This window comes from Panicum virgatum, chromosome 4N, assembly GCF_016808335.1.
Source record: "Panicum virgatum strain AP13 chromosome 4N, P.virgatum_v5, whole genome shotgun sequence".
In the NCBI taxonomy this organism is placed as follows: Eukaryota; Viridiplantae; Streptophyta; class Magnoliopsida; order Poales; family Poaceae; genus Panicum; species Panicum virgatum.
In genome coordinates, this window is record NC_053148.1 from 44,154,279 (window position 1) to 44,169,182 (window position 14,904).

Consider the following 14,904-nt stretch of genomic DNA (forward strand, 5'->3'; position numbering starts at 1 on the left):
TCCCGTTTACTCCGGCCGCAACAATGCCGAGCGTCGCACGCTTGACTAGGTGAACCACTATGCGTGGGGGCCACTAGTCAGTAGGCTGTTACGATGTGATGAGGCAGAGGAAAACCCGATAGTTGGTCAAAGCCGGACAAAACCCCTGCAGTAAGAGGCTTCAAGTTATGTAGAGCCAAATCGCAATAGTGGCCCCACCTGCGGGTTCGTGCCTCCCAAGGTAGGCCCGGGGGGCCACTGTCGGTACCCTGTAGCAGGGGTACCCACTTGTACTGCAGTAAGACAGGGTTCGTGTAGTCCTCCGTAACTACGCGGTAAATGGCGGAGCAGCCGGGCCCCACGGGTCAGACCCTTACCTCATCGGGCCAACGGCTCCGGACCCGCTCCCCGCTCTGGGATGGGTCCGGAGACCCCACGTGTCCCTGAGGAGAGGAAGCTCCGAGCCGACCGCCGAGGCCTCAGACCCCCCCCCCCATAGGGTCCGGGACCTCCCGCGTCCATCCGGGCCTCCCACGCACGTAGAGCCAACATACCGCCGGGGGGGGTCTGGAGCTGCCACGTGTCCCGCAGGCACGGGCGCGGGCGCGAGTCTTCCGCTGGAAGGCTCGCCCACCCACCGCATTCAATGCGGGTGGTTGAGGCGTGCTCTGCCGCCGCGGCACGCGGGGCAGCCTTTGCCAGGTCTCACTGTAGACCGCGTATTACCGAGGTACACAGTGAAGCCACCTGCGCCGCATCCGCACAGGGCCCGTCTGGCTCATTAATTGGATACGACGGCACGGCACTTTTCCATCATACTGCCTACGCCGCAAGCTACACATCCCGTTCAACTACGTGGCAGGCGACGCCGCAAGCTACGCCTGACGCCGTTTCGACAAGACAGCGCCTGGACATGCTGAACGGGGGATTCCAGGAGCAGGCAAGGAAATCCAGAGAGAGATCTCCTTCGCCTGCAATGCCATAATGTATGAACAGTACGCTTTTTAATATTGCATTGATTGGGCCCACCTGTCGGGGACCCAACGGCCATGTACGCGCCTCCCTTAAGATATAAAGGGGAGGCGCTCGCTGCATAGAAGGGGGCTCTCGAAGCACACGGAGACGCACACTGGACTCAGCTCCAAGCTTTTCCAGACTCAATCAATACAACACACAGTGGACGTAGGGTATTACGCTCCGGCGGCCCGAACCACTCTAAACCTGCTATGTTCATCGAGCTCCTGAGCGAGATCGAACTAGTCATAGCTAACCCCCGAGTACTCACCCTCTGCGCTTAGGCGGGTGCATTCCGCCACCCGGCTGTGGTTTGCCACACCACGACATGTAGTGATGCCGATGCAGGGTGACAAATGGTAGAAAATGTAAAACTAGTTCTGGCTTATCATGTCCCTGTTGGACGTACACGTACATGGACATGGAATTGTAGCTACTCTCTCTCTCTCTCTCTTTGAAACAGGCTAATTCTCTTTCTCTTGCCCTCTAGTTTGGGTTAGAGTCGTGGCTCTGGGCCCTTTTTTAAGGAAATATATATACGCTAGGCCCATTTCAAGATGGGCCATTTGAAGGTGAAGTTACATAGCAGTAGGATGTGTAATCCAACTAACTTTGGCCCCACAATACTGTTGATTAGCTACTTTTTGAGATGCTATTCCATCGGCTCGGTCTTTAAAAATGATCATAAAAGTAGAATTTGCGTACGTATTGTGTGATCTATAATTCACTCCTTTTGGGTCCATTGATTTTTAATAATTTTTCAAGTTCTTATTGTGCCAACCGTGTTTGAAATATGAACAAAATTTATGGATTTTGATTAGGATCTACCTATTCTACAGAAACCATTCACTTAGTAGGCGAAATGGTTCGTAAATCGCTGTTGTGCAAGGAGCCATGAAGACATGGGATGTTTCCTTAGTTTGGCTTGCTCATGCAAACCTACATATATCGAACCTAGCTAGGGATTCTAGTAGCCTACATATATTTAGAAGTAAAGTCCATTGGTGGTCCATAAACTTGTTTGGCTATGTCATTCCAGTCCGTAAATTCGCAATTTGACCATTTAGGTCCTTAAGTTTGTTCGGTTTTGTCATCCCGGTTCCTAAACTTTGAAATCATCCGTTTAGATTCTCAAACTTGTTCAGTTGTATCATTCTGGTCCATAAATTTAGAGACCGGGATGATACAGTCGAACAAGTTTGAGGACCTAAACGAGTGATTTCTAAGTTTAGGGACCGAGATGATACAGTAGAACAAATTTGAGGATCTAAATGGTCGATTTGCAAGTTTAGGGATCAGAATGACATAGCCGGACAAGTTTAGAGACCAGTGATGAAGTTTGCTCTACATTTAGGTTTGAAGGGAGAATTGTTCCTAATACCGACATTCGCCGGCGTGTGGGTAGCTCCGAGTCATCTCTTAGATGATTTTCTTTCCATTTTTCTTGCCTGGAAATCCGAGCTGGTTTTCATTTTGATCAGTTTTGGGTTGGCTCAATGACCCACAACGATCAAAACTGGTATCCCCATAGGCTCCTCCCTGTTACATTCTTAGCACAATGGAGTGAGTATCCCTATACGATCCTTATGTGAGTTCAAGATTATTACCGCAGAACTCAAGATTATTTGTCGAGCGAGTCATCCAATGTGCTAAGAACAAACATGCACACTTGAACTTGGGATGATACATAGGCTTGATATACATTTAAACCGATTCACCAGAACTTGGGATGATAAATTGACGGGTTCGTCCTCAGTAGCGGCTACCGTTACAAATTTCTTGCATAGATTTGATTCAAAAATAGCCCGGGCTAATTCTAGCAAGAACATGCATGCTAGTAGCGAGGTAGCAGTATAGTGTACAAATTACAAAAATACAAAGCAACATGTACCCGCTGAGCGGTGCTTATCTGCAGCGTCCATTTCGCCTGCATGCAGCGCACCGAGATCCGTGTAAAGCTGCCTCTCTCCTCGTATTCAACAGTATTTTTCTTTTCCCACTCCCGTATTCCCCAGGTGCCTCGCGAGCTGGGAGAGGTGGAGCTTATTTTTATGTTGAATACCATACCAAGTATGCTACAGTATACCATGTATTGGGGTGTATATGGATATTATACGGAAAGATATTTCGGAGGGGGCTCGCTGACAGCTCTGACAATGTCCCCGCTCCCCAGGCGATCCAATGGCCAAGATAGACACCGCTGAGCGGGTACAGGGCAAAATACTGGGTGGTGCTTATCTATGGCCAAGATAGACACCGCTGAGCGGGTACAGGGCAAAATACTGGGTGGTGCTTATCTATGGCCAAGATAGACACCGCTGAGCGGGTACAGGGCAAAATACTGGGTGGTGCTTATCTGCAGCGTCCATTTCGCCTGCATGCCGCGCACCGAGATTCGTGTAAAGCTGCCTCTCTCTCTCCTCGTATTCAATAGTATTTTTCTTTTCCCACTCCCGTATTCCCCAGGTGCGTGGGACCCCTATTTTTTTATTCGTGCACATCCACCACACCCCAGTCACATGGCCCCCGCACAGATCCAGGCTCCCCAAAACTTGCCGGCCACCGCCCCCCAAACTCTCTGGCGTACCCAGCTCCGCTGGTGGTCGCTGCTCGCTGCCGTGCTCCCGTTGCTCGCTGGGGTAATCCAGCTACCGCTGCGTGCCGCCGCATTCCATTTCCGCCGCCACCGCGCACTCCCCGTCGCAACCCAGCTACGTTTCCAGCCAAGCGCCGCCACAGTCCAGGGTGCCGCCGTACGGGATCTACTCGTTCTCGGCTACACGTGCTCAAGCACCATCTCCGGCGCTCCGCCGCAAGTCTTCTTCGCATCCAGGTGTCCTTCCCCGACTCTCTAATAATGTGCTCAGCTACTAGTTTCACATAAGTCTTGTCTGAGCCTTCCTGAGATTGGATTCAAGTGAACGTACGCAGATCAGAAGGCTTCCTACAATAGTATGCTTAGCAAATTTTGTGTAACTCACATTCTATTATGTTTTTCCATTGTCGTTACAAAGTATATGAATATGACTCATACAATGCATTGATATGACTAGTCGGCTAGTCGCTCAAGTTATGCAACTAGTAGCTGAATCTGATACTTCCATGAACAAGAGATGCGCATAGTCCCTTCTGTGTAATCCTCCCTATTTTTACTAATAATTAATTTCCAGTTAATTCACATACTCAGTTCCATAGATTTTCAGCGAGCTGTTTAATTACGCAAGCAAATTTTTTAGATGAGTTTTTATCTGACTAATTTTATAGTCTAAAGTGGGATGCTGGTTTCAGGCAATAGTAAGTACATGCATGGACAGATAGGTCTTATCTGACTAATTACTTGTTATATATATCATCAATTACACTATCATTTCAATGTAATTGAGGTGTAAATAATGACCCCCTTAGGCTTCAATCCTTTTAAAATTTGAATTTTTATATTTACAGTTAGCACTTACTATTTTTTACACCATCAATTCCACTGTCATTTAATTCAGTGTAATCAGGCCGCGTTTAGTTCCCAAAAAGTTCCCAAACTTTTCTGTCACATCGAATTTTTCAACACATGCATGAAGTATTAAATGTAGTTAAAAAAATAACTAATTACACAGTCTGACTGATTACCACGAGATGAATCTAACGACGTTAATTAATCCATGATTGGACATTAATTACCAAATAAAAACGAAATATGCTACAGTGTCGTAACCCAAAAATTTTCGCGATCTAAACGCGGCCTCAAGGTGTTAATCATTACCCCTTTTATGCATTTGAATTTCAAAATGGTCCTGCCATTTTATTTTAATTTGAATCATTTTTATTTCCTAACTTATTTTCTGGTTCCTTTTATGTAGAACTTTCTTATACATCTAGCTCAAGGTTTTTCCAGATTCACACCATTAACATCAAGGTAAATGCTGTATGTATCCACCTTATATTATTTTATATTACATGTTGAATTTGGCAACGAACTTTTTTTTTTTCGAAAAGCTACTCTGTGTTCCATAAGTTGCATTTCTACAGTGTGTTGAACTTTTGTAGGATGTTGAAGAACCTACTGAAGAACTATCTTGATGGCAACATGACTATATCCTCTTGTGCCGTCAACTGATGGGCCAGGGATTTGGGAGTTATAGGTTTAATATGGTTCAGCTTGAAGAATTCATCGTGGCCTGTTCATTAATTAATGATGCTATAAACTTGATGAGAAATGCTAGGAATTTAATCTGGTCGAGTTGGACACAGCCGTATCAAGGAAATCTTCCATTCTATTCGATGTTGATAACATTACCTTAGTGGAGGATGCTCCTTCGTCACCTTATGTCTCTGAAATTGTCCCTAGGGACAATTACAAGAAGTGCAAGTGCTCAAACCATGTCAATGTCTAGAATTTGCTAATATGTGTTACGAGACATGGTTAAGTCTTTTACTAATTTCTATCAATGGCCATGTAAATCGAGTTCATCAGGTAGTCTTTTGTAAAAATTGAGTGTGGATGGTTGTCACATTAATATGATTGTTTCTATTACACTCGTGTGTTTTTGTCGATGACCTTTTTTGTCAGATGATACCTCTGCAATTTTCTTCTTTGTGTACATCATTCATTCTTGCTGCATACATATGTTCACAACTTCACAAACAATACGTCTAAATGGTTTGACAGTGATAATGATAGTCAGTTTAGTGTTATGGATGTGTAACTAAAATCTAGTTATAGTGTTTCTGATATTTTTATGCTACACACATACCGAATTTAATTTTTCTCAACTTTTTCTGTACTATAGCTTGACTGTCATCTCTATGCCGATCATGTGATGAACTGTCGTGCCTAGCCTATTCTAATCTTTTTTATGTGTCTGCATGCAAAGATTTTTTCTTCACAGCTGTGTCTGACCATGGAAAAGTCAGATCTTGTATCGTGAGATTGTCATATATGGTCACATCAGCTCAGGCCATCATATCTCTAATTGACACTTAGAAAATCAGGTGTGAAAGAAGTAAAAACACCAGATTTTTTTTTTGAAACTTGCTCACTTTCTTTATTCACCAAAGTCTGGATCAGCGTATTCGCGATCCAACAACACACTTACAAACATTTCCATGACCCAATTAGCAGCACGATTCTCTCTGGTATACTTAATCCTTGCACGCTAACACCGTGTGGTTTCTTCGTCACTAACAAAAGACTAAATCTTTTCACGCGAACATCGGTTGGTTCCTTCCTCACTAACAACAGATTTGCTGTCTGGTGGGATAAGACTTTCGGAACTACTTTGAGCCACCTCCTTGACGTTGCATTTTGTTCAGCTTTAGTCATCAATTGTCTGAACATAAAGTTATAAACACAAGGCAGCTTGCCCCTATTGTCCTAGTGAGAAAAAAAAATCTAGTTACTAGAACACTCCATCGTCTACACCATAAGCAATCTTCAGGGGCTAGGACATCAACTTTTCTTGCTTTGAGAAGAAGGTAGTCAAGATTTCAGATAGATCATGCAATACGTACTTGATACAGACCCATAAGTTTGATTTGTCCAGTGCCTTGCGTATGATTAGAGAAAACAACTATTTTGTTTTTTTTCTCAGGTCTGAGACTGGGTTTTACACCTTGTACTGCATGAAGAATTTGGATGGTGGCAACAAGCAACGGCGGAACCAGGGGGGCGAGCAGGGGCCACGGCCCCCCCCTAAAATCAGTGAAAATTTTTAACCCCCACCTATATTCTAAAGCCCAACACAAAGGTCAATCAATGCAACGATGCTTTGTACTTAAGTTTTTCGGCTATCGTCCTTAACAAACCCAACAACACATATTGAACGTTGCACGTATACACATCTACCTAGGCAGCTAGCTAAATACTAGTCAAATCCAACCCGAAGACTCCAATATTACTCCCTCCGTCACCAAATATAAGGCATTCTGGAGTTTTTAGAATAAATTATGGCTATATAAAAGACTCTCCTACCCCTAATTACCCTAATTATTAAGTATTGGGACTCTATTTGGTTAACTAAATATGTGCTAATAATTAAAGTAGCATGACATTTCTGTTCGCCGATGGCAAAGCGCCGACGGCAGCTACAGGGACGGCGAAGCCCTTGTTTGCCGTGTGTCAAAAGTCGCGCACACGGCGAACCTTTTCGCCGTGTGTATATATAGGCGCACGGCGAAAAAAAGCGAGAAGACGCCGTCCGGGCTAGCTGACGGCGTCGGCGTCTGTTCGCCGTGTGTCTGCACCGTGGACACACGGTGAACTTTCAGACTTCGCCGTGTGTCCTTGGTTCTGGCACACGGCGAAGAGCAAGGTTTGCCGTGTGATGGCCCTTGGCACACGGCGAAGAGTAAGGTTTCCTGTGTGTTTTTGCTTTGCCGTGTGTTCTTCTGGCGACACACGGTAAAAAAGGTCTTCGTCGTGTGCCCGAAATAATGCACACGGCGAAGATTCTAGCACACGGCAAAATACCGTTTTCCGGTAGTGAATACCCTACATTTCTAGAAAACCAAATAAATAATGCGGTTTTCAATCATAATTGGTAGAAATAATTAGGGGTAACAAAGTCATTTGTTTAGATAAGTAATGTGTCTGAAATTTCCTAAAACTACACTCTTTGTGGGACGGAGGGAGTATGTTATAATTTTTTTCAGAAAACATGGTCAAACTAAAAAAACGAAGACATTTGATATTATTTTATGAAAGAAAGAGAATACAAATTCGCAATACGTCTGCGAAGTTGTAAAGTGCAAACAGAACATATGTAAAGCATTTTTTCTATCTAAAATATTAGGAACACGTATATATATCTTGATATGTTTCTCACGTATAGTATAAAGTATCTGCTCGGCCCCCCTTATTCAAAATTTCTGGTTCCGCCGCTGGCAACAAGGTCCACACAACCAACGTGAGTGCACAAAAATATCAGACTTCTCACATTTTCGCAACGCTGCGACCTGACACCCACACCCCCTTCAATTGTTTACTAACAGGCAGGAGTACTTTTCATATTTTCCCCGCACACTGAAAAGGTGCAGGAGTGCTTTGTATGCGCGGTTCGTACTAGGCAGCATTAGTACAAGTCGTAGTCAACCATGCTGCCGATGAACTGGTCTCTCTGTCGTGCTGAACACTCATATCTTCAGCTATTGATGTCAATTGGTACGACACAGCCACTATGTAAGAAAGTAACAAAAAAGACACATTCATCACAGACGTGGATTTAATATATGTCTGTAATTCATTATTAGAGACATTCGTCGTCGCCGTGTACCTGGTCCTGGCGATGGTGTGGTGCCTCTTCGCTAGCCTAGGGCTCCGCCGCAACACGCGCGCCGCCTGCGGCGACGGTTGCGCCCTGATCGCCGTGGCGGACGAGGTCTCGCGCCCCGCCACGGGCTCCCTCGTGGTCCTCATCATCGTCACCCTTGTCGTCGCGGTCGCCTCCATCTGCGTAGTGGCCTGCGACCCCGAGGCCGAGAAGGTAATAATGGAATCTGGGAGTGTTAATTTACTGCATCTATCTGAAATTCTGAATAGTGAATACATATCGTCGATCCCCTCCATTCTTACATTGCTCGCTGTAATAAGCTGCAGTTTAATTACCTTTATGTGGCTGTGCTCCGGGTCCCTGGTCTGCGTGTTCTGAAAGTGCTGGGTGTTTTCTTCCTTGGAATGTTCGGCTTCTGTATAACTGATTCTTATGTTAGAGTCCTACTGCATGTTCTAGCTTAAGTATGATAGTGTTTGCTACACTAGATACTACAGCAGTACTAATTTCTCATCCAACTTTATGGTAAGTTTAATTTCTCCCCACTTCATGATTATCCGTAATGTGCTCAGGTCACAGAGTACGGCGCCAAATTTAGTAGCTGCAGAGTGGAAGATATGATGGCGTAAGTGATGCGCAGGAATTATAGATTTCGAAATTGTTTTACTTCATAGCACCACATACTGAACTGGTACTTACAATGAATCATTTTCCCAAGTGCTGTACGAAAGTATATTTCTAGTGGTACAAGTACACTTCTCCACCAGTGTCAGCAGACTTGACTTTTAACATGCTGAAAAAACTATTCCATTTTGACTGCAGGTGAAATCGCTCGATTGGGTGCTGGGTAATTTCAACGACCGTTCTTAGTGTGCTGAAATTTCAAATGTTTCAAGCTTTATTGGCATATTGCACCATTTTTTTACTTTTTATCAACTAGTAGTACAGTACTTCCAAGTTTTTATTGTTGAACTGTGGTCGTATTTGCAGGTTATAGTTAACATGTTACTTCTGTTTTATGATCCCTTCAGGATATTTCTGCTCCTCCAGCTCATAAGCATGCTCCATTTCTGCAGGGGCCTATGAAACTGAGGAGGCATCTGCTCGTGCATATGGCCTTGCAGCTCACAAATACTGGGGTCCTGAAAACACAGACAAGACTAGCCTTCATTTTTGTGCAAACATATACTGTGCTATTAAACCTAGATAGCTTAGTAGTTGATAGGTTGAATGCATGTTTAAGTAATGAGATGAGATTAGTTAAGCTAATAACTGAATCTGCTTGTTCTTGAGCAGCACTTCTAAGCTGAAGAATGTGAAATGAGGTGCTCCAAAATCAGATGCCAATTTCAGCACTTCTAAGCTGAAGAATGTATACCTGGGTGAGATGCACACAAAACATAATTTATATGCTGAAGACCACCAAGAACATTGTGCTGAAGCTGCAGTGTCAGAGGCTCAGAGCTGCAAAGGACTACTCACGTTACACGATCAGGTACTCATTTCTCCTATGCCTATTCTCTTATTCATTAGTAGTAGGTTCACACACTGCTAGTAAGTATATTTGCCTGCATAGCTGTGCACAATCTTAATTTAGCCATGGCAGTGTGTAAAAAGTTGACTTATCACATTTTGTTCTAGCTATGCACCTCTAGACTTAACAACTCCCTGCAATTTTGGTGAAACTGAGAAGAATGACAAGCTGTGTCTTCTATCTGCATTTTTAAATTGTTTGGTTGGTGAGTGACTTGATTAATATGGTGTCCCTTTTTCTTTTCCAGGTTCAAACGAGAAGAGATCAAGATGCAAGCATGGGAGGATCATCACAAGGCCAAAACTGAAGCTGAAATGAGAAAATTGAAGTAAGCAACCTTTTTCCTGTCATTCAAAGTTGCCATGCCATGGCCATGGATCCCTGTTGGTTTTGCCTTCTATCTGTTGACTAGCTGTTGATTTTGTAGCTTATCAACTCCTCCAGCAATTATTTATCTGAATTAAATGCATATCGTTGCCCTTTATGGTTACCTCTCAATTCGCTGAGGATGCAATTATTTGATTATGTGATCACTGCTCACTTATTTAGATCTTGCAATACCTGTAGTTAAGGTGTTAGGTGTTCTCCTCGATTTGCTTCATTAATTGCTCAAATCGTTTTGCTTTTTGGTCTGCTGAATGGCTATAACCTTCATATATTATGAATTACAATGCATCACCCTTGGTTACTATTTCTGTAATTGTTCACATAGCTGTATTCCAGACCTGATTTGTTTCTCCCCTTTTCAGAGTTTCACTGTCTATATGCTATGACGTATCCTCTATTTTCCCACTTCGGCCACATGATAACATACTTGTTCTTTTTTTTCTAGAAAATTATGTTGGGATCCCAAAGATAAGTCACCTGGATGCATTGCTTAAATGAGTGCTTAAGTTTGCTACCAGAGCAATCATTAAGGTATTTAACTAAACATGTGATAATTTTTTCCATTAACTGATCACTAAATATTGTCCATTAATAACTAAACATATCTGAATTTGGTGCAGGTAAGCAGCATAAGAGCAGCATGCCCTGGTCACCAGATATTGACAACTTTTAGTGAACCTTGGTCACCAGGTTAGTAGTACAAGAGCAGCATGCATTTTTTTTATATCTCTGTTCTGCGTAGTAGCATGTTGCTTGTTTACTTGAGTGAATATTCAGCTACTCATTACAGGACAAGTAACCTGAATGCACGAGCTAATACTTAAATCACTTATTTGTTTGTCTTGCCTTGATAAGTAGCTCTCATGGAATATATCCTTTGACAGAATTGTGCGGATCGTACCTATAGAATAATAATGTCTTAACTGAATGTGTTTTCTGGCAACTTAACAATATGTTGTTTTGTTGTAGCCTAGGAGCAGTTTGCTGAAGCTGAGAGGAAAGAAAGTAGCTAGGAGGTATTTGTATTGCCATTTATTCTAGAGCAACCATCACATTTTGATTGGTTAGGTGGATGCTCTATGTAATTGCTTTCAATTTAATAGACTGTAATCAAAATTTTTGTGTACTGTGAACCATTTATCTTATGTATTTCGATCATGAGAAGTCTTACGTAAGGTCAATTTTCAGACCATTTTATTGTTTCTTTAACATCATTGTGCAAAGTCTTTTGATGGTTGAAATGTACCATTTGTCAAATATGGGATTTAGAAATGTACATCGTGGATCTAGATTTCTTTTTTTTTTTGTTTTTGCAAATCGTTATCAAAGACTCGTTTTAACTAGCTGAGTCTCTAATGTGGTTCATCAGAGACGTGTTTTAAATAGCCACATCTATGAACCACATCAGAGACGGGTTTTAACAAGAAGAGTCTCTGATGTTGGTCATCAGAGACGTGTTTTAACAAGAGTCTCTGATGTGGTCACATCACAGACGTAGAAATACGTGTCTGTGATGCGAGATTTTTTGTGTCTGTGATGAGGTTTAAGAAGAGTCTCTAATAAGGTGTTTTTACATAGTGAGCTTGAAGTAATTCCTGGAATGAACCACAACCTCCTGTTACGACAAATTAGAAAAATCCAACCATTATCAGAATGCATATAAGACAATCTCAAATGTACCATCTCCACAAATAAAAGTGTACTAACCCAAAATTGATTCAAGCGAAGATTGAAATTGTTGCTGGTCCCTGCACTTGCATATTTTACTTCCGGTAACGGTGCGCCACTGCTCCTCGGTGCAGGGAGCCAGTCAGCCAGTGACTCCCCCGAAATGCAAATGAAAGCGAAATTACTGATTCTTAGTTGTGTTGGTCCTCGACATCCCAAGCCCGAAATGAGTAAAAAAGCAGATTTTTTACCTGGAGAATCTGCTTGTAGGAGTAACGTCGATCGATCCGTGCACGGACTGCAGCCTCGCGTCTTCCTGTTCTCGACTAAGCTGCAGGGCGGTTCAATTGACCTCGGAAACTCCAGGCATGGCGAATCAGCAGTGGGTCCGTCACCCACCAAACGCGACGGCATCCCCTCTGCTAGATTTGTGCTAGCATGCTGTAGCCGGCGTTGAAAGCTCAAAGCTAGATCTGACGCAAGGTAGATGGCGCACCGCTCGCTTCACTCAAAAATACGACAACATCGATATTAGATGCAGATCCAAGCAACGAAAATCGAGGTAACCGTTGCCGTTGTTGCAGACGACAGCAAGCATAGAGGTTGAGGAGGCGTTGCGTGTGTACCTGGAGATTTGGAGGAGGAAATGCAAGGTAGCCGCCGCCGTCGTCTGCAGCGAAGGAGACCACCAACAAGATACCAGCGCGAGGTTGTAGATCTGAAGCAGGCAAGGCTAGGCAGCCGCCGCCGTCGTGTTCAACGACGGCGACTCCAGGGGAGGTGTTAGGACGCGAGGGCGTGGAGTGGTGCGGCGGCGCTCGTGACAAGCCTCCCGAGCTGGGAGCGGTGGAGCTTATTTTTATGTTGAATACCATACCAAGTATGCTACAGTGTACCATGTATTGGGGTGTATATGGATATTATATGGAAAGATATTTCGGAGGGGGGCTCGCTGACAGCTCTGACAACGTTCCCGCTGCCCAGTCGATCCGACGGCCAAGATAGACACCGCTGAGCGGGTACAGGGCAAAATACTGGGTTGTACAAAATATACATCACTAGCGTACGTACGCAGGGCTAGCGCAGTTCCAAAACGAGAGTACATGGGATTACTATTCCTCCCCTATACATGCATCGATACAAGTACAAGGCGCGCGCGCCGTTGCCGGGTCAAGCGCGCCGCGCGTGGAATGAGCGAGAGGATTACTACTGGAAAAACACACATTTGTCCGTGGCGTACCAGTCACGACTTTGTCCGGTACTAATGTGAAAATTTAGTACCGGGCGAAAGGAACAGTGGCCCTGGGAGTCTATTAGTACCGGCTGGTGGCTCTAGCCGGTACTAAAGTCCGCCACCGACAGCTAGTGACAGTTTAGTACCGGCTGGAACCACCAGCCAGTACTAAACTGCCGCGAGGAAATTTAGTACCGGCCGGTACTAAATGTGGCACGTTAGTACCGGCTAGAGCCACCAGCCGGTACAAATGCGCCCACTATAAATTGGCACCCTTCTTCCTCCCCGAGCCCGAGCCAGTGCCATTTCATCAGAGAAGCTCGAGCTCGGGGTTGTTCTTCCCTTAGAGAGTTGCCGCCATTTGTTCTAGTTTTAGTGAGTGTTCTAATTATCCAAGTACGCCAAAGGTTTGCAACTTCATCCTCTCTTCATTGATAGTCTTTATTCTTCGTTTTATGCTCTATAGTTAGAGAAATTTGTGACTTTTAGAAATAGTGAGGATGAGTATGATTTCTTTGATTTATGCAATGATTTGATATATATAGAACCGATGACTTGAATGTGGGAGTAGGTTTATTGGCTAGGTTGAATATGAAAAAATTATAGACATATTTTTCAATAATTTTCTATATATTACAAATGACCGTAGCACATTTTTTATTTTTAGATTCAGATGAGCATGTGGATAGTAGAAATTTTTAGAATAAGTGTAGACAAAACATGTGATTGTAGTAGATATAACCATAATGTGGATAGTTAATTTTTTTATAATGAACTAATGACAGAATTATAATAGATTTTTTAATTATGAATCGATTATTTTGACACTCTAGTGATGTATTTATTCAGGCTCACATTGAAACTATCTATAAGCTAAAAAAATCTTTATTTCGAAACAAGTATACGTCGTTAATCTCCATCCAATAGCGATGACACTACCTTTCGGGGAAACACTATGCGCTATATGGACGTCGCGAAGCGGTTGGTCGCATCACCAGCACTTCCGATTGATACGAAGACAACATTTGACGCAGTCAGCGTGTCCGTTGTTGCACTGAGAGCATATCAACGAGCACGCTGCCTGTGCCTAGTACTGTGTTCCTATTAACCGGAAATGTTGGTGCTGCGACTGGTCGATTGGTGACATCCTTGTACCGTACCGTGTCCCCCCGAAAGGCATTGTCATCACCGCAGGGTCGAGGTTACCGACATATACATTTTCCGAAATAAAGTTTTTTTTCTTCTAGATGGTTTCTGGATATTGAGATGTATAGAATCCATTACTTGAATTTGGAGAAGGTGTATTGGATAGTTTCAATGTGGATAATTTATAGGAAATTTTTTTAATTTTTTCAAGTGGCATAGTTAATTAGTTTGGTATTTGTTATGTATTTTGTGGCATTATTTTGGCACTCTAATGATGTATTTATTCGGGTTCATATGGAAACCATCGAGAAGTTTAAAAAATATATGTTTCGGATCATGAATATGTCGTTAACCTTGATCCTGCAGTGAAAACACTGCTATTCGGGGCTAGCATCGATATCCACGATACGGTGCGGTATATATGAGGACGCGATGAAGGAGTACGGTCTTGGTCTCAATTATGAAATCCACACCTTTGGAGCCAGTTAAGAATGAAATTATCTAGACCAATGCCGTACTCCTTCATCTGGTCCTATTGTACCCCACTGTGTCGTGGATGTCAATAGTAGCCCCGAATGTCAGTGTTATCACTGCAGGGTCAAGGTTGACGACATAGACATGTTTCAAAACAAATATTTTTTCTTCTCGATGGTTTTAGAGAAAGTGAGCCTGAAACAAAGCCG

At 43.4% G+C, this 14,904-nt stretch overlaps 3 long non-coding RNA genes across 3 annotated transcripts; 2 read left to right on the forward strand and 1 right to left on the reverse strand.

The window, feature by feature from the left end:
- Window positions 1–3,860: 3,860 nt before the first annotated feature.
- LOC120670299 lies at window positions 3,861–5,518 on the forward strand. The gene is made up of 3 exons (XR_005673186.1): window positions 3,861–3,945; window positions 4,845–4,900; window positions 5,032–5,518. It is a non-coding gene; the product is annotated as an uncharacterized LOC120670299 (long non-coding RNA).
- A 4,823-nt stretch (window positions 5,519–10,341) lies between these two features.
- LOC120671437 lies at window positions 10,342–11,365 on the forward strand. The gene is made up of 3 exons (XR_005673651.1): window positions 10,342–10,704; window positions 10,794–10,863; window positions 11,143–11,365. It is a non-coding gene; the product is annotated as an uncharacterized LOC120671437 (long non-coding RNA).
- Window positions 11,366–11,684: 319 nt separating this feature from the next.
- LOC120671436 lies at window positions 11,685–13,039 on the reverse strand. Its single transcript, XR_005673650.1, has 3 exons — window positions 12,468–13,039; window positions 11,881–12,343; window positions 11,685–11,788 (listed from the first exon to the last, which is right to left on the reverse strand). It is a non-coding gene; the product is annotated as an uncharacterized LOC120671436 (long non-coding RNA).
- Window positions 13,040–14,904: the final 1,865 nt, after the last annotated feature.